General features: G+C 47.2%; 1 long non-coding RNA gene across 1 annotated transcript; it reads right to left on the bottom strand.

Moving 5' to 3' along the window:
* Positions 1-383: 383 nt before the first annotated feature.
* On the bottom strand, positions 384-7,383 carry LOC148679577 (uncharacterized). Its single transcript, XR_015945013.1, has 4 exons — positions 6,114-7,383; positions 5,661-6,047; positions 4,218-5,251; positions 384-1,245 (listed from the first exon to the last, which is right to left on the bottom strand). It is a non-coding gene; the product is annotated as an uncharacterized LOC148679577 (long non-coding RNA).
* Between the last annotated feature and the right edge of the window lie 915 nt (positions 7,384-8,298).

The following is an 8,298-nucleotide window of genomic DNA, read 5'->3' on the forward strand; positions in this document are numbered from 1 at the left end:
CCCCTAACAACCATATAACAACATAAACAAGCCATATTTTAGCACAGGAATATCGTAGAAAGACAGGATTTGGGTTCTATTGAAGCAGTCTGATCAAATCTCTATTGTCTTCACCTATTACAAAGGCGTTGCCACACCCTAGCAACCATTTACATTACCCTAGCAACCACATAAACACATGAATTTAACCATTTCTTACCTTTCCACTGCTATTTTGCCCAGTTTAGTACCATTTTGTACCCCATCGATTTGCCACGCAAACCCCATTCACATTTCCTTTAGGAAATGTACAATTCTAGTTAATGGGGTTTGCCTTAGGCAAAGTCCATTCTTACTATTGTGGTTTATTATTCTTCTTCTTCCTTCTTCTTCTTCTTCTTCTTCCGTACACTTTTTCGGCGCGTAACTAGTCCCGCAGCTTTCGTCCCAGACCCTTGAAAGTGGGCTCAAATCGTGCGGCTTTATCGGGAATGGTGTGCTATGACTTTTATAAGGGGTGGGTGGTTTTGGGGCCCCGCAGGGGCCCCAAAACCTCCCCCCAAAACGCATTGACTCAACATTACGCCCAACTTTGACAGATTATAGCGCCAAGTGTGAAATTCATAGAAATATGGGATTCACAGCATCTGTAGGGGGTTGCAGCCTAAGTGAGAACATACCCCGCAAGGGGGTATAAGTTGCACCCCTGGGGCTCTAGGACGTCCCAAAGTGCTCCCATTGACTTACATTGGCCCATTGACTCCCATTCATTTTCTAGACACTCGTAGATACTATTCCCGGAAATCGCCGTAGCGCCAACAGTGAATATCGTAGAGACATGGGATTCGCGACATCTCGAGAGGGTTATAGGAGGCTTCAAACCACACCCCGAAAGTGGGTAAATGTTGTACCCCTGGGGAGCTAGGACGTCCCAAAGTCTCCATTGACTTAACATGGAGCCAAACTTTAACCAATCACTGCGTCCATTGTAAATTTCATAGAAATATGGGATTCACAACATCTGTAGGGGGTTGCAGCCTAAGTGAGAACATACCCCGAAAGGGGGTATAGGTTGCACCCCTGGGGCTCTAGGACGTCCCAAAGTGGTCCCCATTGACTTTACATTGCCCATTGACTCCCATTCATTACATTGACTCCCATTATAAATGTCATATGTCAATCACAGTACATGGCAGTGTCATACTGACTTGGGGGTTGGCTTATTTGTCTCAGGCAACCAATCAGCATCTCAATATGATTTTGAAGCTTACAAGCCACACCCCCCCAAACCATTTGAAGACCCTTAATAACTGCCCCATTGACTTAACATGGGGTGGGACGTCCCATTGCACATCCCATTGACTTCCATTATAAAGGTCACACATCTATAACATCACAAAGGAGTGTCATAGAGACATGGGGGTGGGCTCATTTGACTCAGACAACCAATCAGCATCACTTTATGATAATGAAGCTCACAAGCCACGCCCCCAAACTGATCCCATTGACTTCTATTATAATAGGGCTGGATGCATATCTTTGCTTAGCAGTGTCCTATTGACTTGGGGGATGGCTCATCTGACTCAGACAACCAATGAGCTTTTCAATATGATAATGAAGCTCACAAGCCACGCCCCCAAACTGGTCCCATAGACTGCCATTGTAACTGGTCTACATGCATATCTTTGCTTAGCAGTGTCCTATTGACTTGGGGGATGGCTCATCTGACTCAGACAACCAATGACCTTTTCAATATGATAATGAAGCTCACAAGCCACGCCCCCAAACTGGTCCCATAGACTGCCATTGTAACTGGTCTACATGCATATCTTTGCTTAGCAGTGTCCTATTGACTTGGGGGATGGCTCATCTGACTAAGACAACCAATGAGCTTTTCAATATGATAATGAAGCTCACAAGCCACGCCCCCAAACTGGTCCCATAGACTGCCATTATAACTGGCCTCCATGTATATCTTTGCTTGGCAGTGTCCTATTGACTTGGGGTTTGTCTCATTTGACTTGGACAGCCAACCACATTCAAGTTCACACTGCAACCTCGCCCATAGCAACAAAACAGAGTACCCTAGCAACCGTTCATCAACAGCTATATCTCAGCATCGGAACATCGTAGAGACTTGGGGATTGGCTCGTTTGACTCATGCTAGCAAACGGAACTTCCTGTATGCTACACATGCTAGCAGTGACTAGCTACATGCTAATATTGACTAGCCAAGTACTGTAACTTGCTAGAAATGCTTACTAGGTATAAATATTTCATCAGGCATGTATGTGAGGCTTGCCTAGTAACCACCCAGGGTACCCTAGCAACTGCCTAGCAACCACCCAAATTACCCTAGCAACCGCCTAGCAACCACCTAGCAACCGCCTAGTAACGCCTTAGTAAGGGCCTAGCGACCACTCAGGACACCCTAGCAACCGCCTAGCAACGCCTTAGCAACCACTTTGAATACCCTAGCAACCACCTAGCAACACCCTTAGCAACCACCTAGCAACCACTTAGGACACCTTAGCAACCGCCTAGCAACACCTTAGCAACCACCTAGCAACCACTCAGAACACCCTAGCAACCGCCTAGCAACCACCTAGCAACCACTCAGAACACCCTAGCAACCGCCTAGCAACACCTTAGCAACCACCTAGCAACCACTCAGGACACCCTAGCAACCGCCTAGCAACACCTTAGCAACCACCTAGCAACCACTCAGGACACCTTAGCAACCGCCTAGCAACACCTTAGCAACCACCTAGCAACCACTTAGAACACCCTAGCAACTGCCTAGCAACACCTTAGCAACAACCTAGCAACCACTTAGAACACCCTAGCAACCGCCTAGCAACCACCTAGCAACCACTTAGGACACCTTAGCAACCGCCTTGCAACACCTTAGCAACCACTCAGAACACCCTAGCAACCATTCAGAACACCCTAGCAACCAAAACAAATACATTGTACCCCATCGATTTGCCACGCAAACCCCATTCACATTTCCTTTAGGAAATGTACAATTCTAGTGTTACTATTACTGTTCACTTTTTCAATCCTTCGGCGCGCAACTCCGTCCGCATTTTTTGCCCTAGAATGATGAGTGAGGTGTCAAATCGACCGGCCTGTTGAGGAGAGGTGTGCTATGATTTTTCATTGAGGGTGAGAGTACACTGCCCCCATGAGGGGCAAGAAAGTAACCCCCAAAATCCCCATAGACTTAACATGGACACAAAATGGCTGACATTGATATCTAGATTAGAGAGTCGTAGAAGCTTGGGAGTGGGCTCATTTTACTCCGCCTATCAAGTCGGTATTAAGTAGGGACATAACAAATTTGTAGACACTCCCTAGCAACCACTTTACACCCCCTAACAACCATATAACAACATAAACAAGCCATATTTTAGCACAGGACTATCGTAGAAAGACAGGGTTTGGGTTCTTTTCATGCAGGTTGATCAAATCTCTATTGTCTTCACCTATTACAAAAGCGTTGCCACACCCTAGCAACCATTTACATTACCCTAGCAACCACATACACACATGAATTTAACCATTTCTCCACATTTACTGCTATTTTGCCCAGTTTAGTACCATTTTGTACCCCATCGATTTGCCACGCAAACCCCATTCACATTTCCTTTAGGAAATGTACAATTCTAGTTAGTGGGGTTTGCCTTAGGCAAAGTCCACTATTGTTATTCTCCATACTTATTATTATAATTATTATTCTTCTTCTTCCGTACGTTTTTCGGCGCGTAACTCGTCCCGCAGCTTTCGTCCCAGACCCTTGAAAGTGGGGTCAAATCGTGCGGTCTTATCGGGAATGGTGTGCTATGACTTTTATAAGGGGTGGGGGGTTTTTTGGCCCCGCAGGGGCCAAAAAACCCCCCCCAAAATCCCATAGACTTAACATTGAGCCGAACTTTGACGAATCACAGCGCCGAGTGTGAATTTCGTAAAAATATGGGATTCGCAACAGCTGTAGGGGGTTGCAGCCTAAGTGAGAACATACCACGCAGGGGGGTATAAGTTGAACCCCTGGGGGGCTAGGACGTCCCAAAGTGGTCCCATTGACTTAACATGGGCCCCATTGACTCCCATTCATTACATTGACTCCCATTATAAATGTCACATGTCAATCACAGTACATAGCAGTGTCATACTGACTTGGGGGTGGGCTCATTTGACTCAGGCAACCAATCAGCATCTCATTATGATTTTGAAGCTCACAAGCCACGCCCCCCCAAACCACTTAAAGACCCCTAATAAGTGCCCCATTGACTTAACATGGGGTGGGATGTCCCATTGCAGATCCCATTGACTTCCATTATAAAGGTCACACATCTATAACATTACATAGGAGTGTCATAGAGACATGGGGGTGGGCTCATCTGACTCAGACAACCAATCAGCATCGCAATATGATAATGAAGCTCACAAGCCACGCCCCCAAACTGGTCCCATAGACTGCCATTATAACTGGCCTACATGCATATCTTTGCTTAGCAGTGTCCTATTGGCTTGGGGGATGGCTCATCTGACTCAGACAACCAATGAGCATCTCAATATGATAATGAATCTCACAAGCCACGCCCCCAAACTGGTCCCATAGACTGCCATTATAACTGCTCTACATGCATATCTTTGCTTAGCAGTGTCCTATTGACTTGGGGGTTGGCTCATTTGACTTGGACAGCCAACCACATTCAAGTTCACTCTGTAACCTCGCCCATAGCAACAAAACAGAGTTCCCTAGCAACCATTCATCAACAGCTATATCTCAGCATCAGAACATCGTAAAGACTTGGGGATTGGCTCGTTTGACTCATGCTAGCAAACGGAACTTCCTATATGCTACACATGCTAGCAGTGACTAGCTACATGCTAATATTGACTAGCCAAGTACTGTAACTTGCTACAAATGCTCACTAAGTATAAATATTTCATCAGGCATGTATGTGAGGCTTGCCTAGTAACCACCCAGGGTACCCTAGCAACTGCCTAGCAACCACCCAAATTACCCTAGCAACCGCCTAGCAACCACCTAGCAACCGCCTAGTAACGCCTTAGTAAGGGCCTAGCGACCACTCAGGGCACCCTAGCAACCGCCTAGCAACGCCTTAGCAACCACTCAGAATACCCTAGCAACCACCTAGCAACACCTTAGCAACCACCTAGCAACCACTCAGGACACCTTAGCAACCGCCTAGCAACACCTTAGCAACCACCTAGCAACCACTCAGAACACCCTAGCAACCGCCTAGCAACCACTCAGAACACCCTAGCAACCACCTAGCAACACCTTAGCAACCACCTAGCAACCACTCAGGACACCCTAGCAACCACCTAGCAACACCTTAGCAACCACCTAGCAACCACTCAGGACACCCTAGCAACCGCCTAGCAACCACTTAGAATACCCTAGCAACCACCTAGCAACACCTTAGCAACCACCTAGCAACCACTTAGGACACCTTAGCAACCGCCTAGCAACACCTTAGCAACCACCTAGCAACCACTCAGGACACCCTAGCAACCACCTAGCAACGCCTTAGCAACCACTTAGAATACCCTAGCAACCACCTAGCAACCACTCAGAACACCCTAGCAACCGCCTAGCAACCACTCAGAACACCCTAGCAACCACCTAGCAACACCTTAGCAACCACCTAGCAACCACTCAGGACACCCTAGCAACCACCTAGCAACACCTTAGCAACCACCTAGCAACCACTCAGGACACCCTAGCAACCGCCTAGCAACCACTTAGAATACCCTAGCAACCACCTAGCAACACCTTAGCAACCACCTAGCAACCACTTAGGACACCTTAGCAACCGCCTAGCAACACCTTAGCAACCACCTAGCAACCACTCAGGACACCCTAGCAACCACCTAGCAACGCCTTAGCAACCACTTAGAATACCCTAGCAACCACCTAGCAACACCTTAGCAACCACCTAGCAACCACTTAGGACACCTTAGCAACCGCCTAGCAACACCTTAGCAACCACCTAGCAACCACTCAGAACACCCTAGCAACCACCTAGCAACACCTTAGCAACCACCTAGCAACCACTCAGGACACCATAGCAACCGCCTAGCAACGCCTTAGCAACCACTTAGGACACCTTAGCAACCATCTAGCAACCACTCAGAACACCTTAGCAACCATTCAGAACACCCTAGCAACCAAAACAAATACATTGTACCCCATCGATTTGCCACGCAAACCCCACTCACATTTCCTTTAGGAAATGTACAATTCTAGTTAATGGGGTTTGCCATAGGCAAAGTCCATTCTTACTATTGTGGTTTATTATTCTGTCTTCTTCTTCTTCTTCTTCTTCTTCTTCCGTACACTTTTTCGGCGCGTAACTAGTCCCGCAGCTTTTGTCCCAGACCCTTGAAAGTGGGCTCAAATCGTGCGGCTTTATCGGGAATGGTGTGCTATGACTTTTGTAAGGGGTGGGTGGTTTTGGGGCCCCGCAGGGGCCCCAAAACCACCCCCCAAAACGCATTGACTTAACATTACGCCCAACTTTGACAGGTTATAGCGCTAAGTGTGAAATTCATAGAAATATGGGATTCACATCATCTGTAGGGGGTTGCAGCCTAAGTGAGAACATACCCCGCAAGGGGGTATAAGTTGCACCCCTGGGGCTCTAGGACGTCCCAAAGTGCTCCCATTGACTTACATTGGCCCATTGACTCCCATTCATTTTCTAGACACTCGTAGATACTATTCCCGGAAATCGCCGTAGCGCCAACAGTGAATATCGTAGAGACATGGGATTCGCAACATCTCGAGAGGGTTATAGGAGGCTTCAAACCACACCCCGAAAGGCGGTAAATGTTGTACCCCTGGGGAGCTAGGACGTCCCAAAGTCTCCATTGACTTTACATGGAGCCGAACTTTGACGAATCACAGCGCCGAGTGTGAATTTCACAGAAATATGGGATTCACAACATCTGTAGGGGGTTGCAGCCTAAGTGAGAACATACCCTGAAAGGGGGTATAGGTTGTACCCCTGGGGTGCTAGGACGTCCCAAAAGGGTTCCCATTGACTTTACATTGCCCATTGACTCCCATTCATTACATTGACTCCCATTATAAATGTCATATGTCAATCAAAGTACATAGCACTGTCATACAGACTTGGGGGTTGGCTTATTTGACTAAGGCAACCAATCAGCATCTCATTATGATTTTGAAGCTCACAAGCCACGCCCCCCCAAACCACTTAAAGACCCTTAATAAGTGCCCCATTGACTTAACATGGGGTGGGATGTCCCATTGCAGATCCCATTGACTTCCATTATAAAGGTCACACATCTATAACATTACATAGGAGTGTCATAGAGACATGGGGGTGGGCTCATCTGACTCAGACAACCAATCAGCATCTCAATATGATAATGAAGCTCACAAGCCACGCCCCCAAACTGGTCCCATAGACTGCCATTATAACTGCCCTACATGCATATCTTTGCTTAGCAGTGTCCTATTGGCTTGGGGGATGGCTCATTTGACTCAGACAACCAATGAGCATCTCAATATGATAATGAATCTCACAAGCCACGCCCCCAAACTGGTCCCATAGACTGCCATTATAACTGCCCGACATGCATATCTTTGCTTAGCAGTGTCCTATTGACTTGGGGTTTGGCTCATTTGACTTGGACAGCCAACCACATTCAAGTTCACTTTGTAATCTCGCCCATAGCAACAAAACAGAGTACCCTAGCAACCATTCATCAACAGCTATATCTCAGCATCAGAACATCGTAGACACTTGGGGATTGGCTCGTTTGACTCATGCTAGCAAACGGAACTTCCTATATGCTACACATGCTAGCAGTGACTAGCTACATGCTAATATTGACTAGCCATGTACTGTAACTTGCTAGAAATGCTTACTAAGTATAAATATTTCATCAGGCAAGTATGTAAGGCTTGCCTAGTAACCACCCAGGGTACCCTAGCAACTGCCTAGCAACCACCCAAATTACCCTAGCAACCGCCTAGCAACCACCTAGCAACCGCCTAATAACGCCTTAGTAAGGGCCTAGCGACCACTCAGGACACCCTAGCAACCGCCTAGCAACGCCTTAGCAACCACTTAGAATACCCTAGCAACCACCTAGCAACACCTTAGCAACCACCTAGCAACCACTCAGAACACCCTAGCAACCGCCTAGGAACACCTTAGCAACCACCTAGCAACCACTCAGAATACCCTAGCAACCGCCTAGCAACAACTTAGCAACCACTCAGAACACCCTAGCAACCACCTAGCAACACCT

The sequence above is a fragment of the Danio rerio genome, chromosome 16 (genome assembly GCF_052040795.2).
Source record: "Danio rerio strain M-AB ecotype USA chromosome 16, GRCz13ab, whole genome shotgun sequence".
In the NCBI taxonomy this organism is placed as follows: domain Eukaryota; kingdom Metazoa; phylum Chordata; class Actinopteri; order Cypriniformes; family Danionidae; genus Danio; species Danio rerio.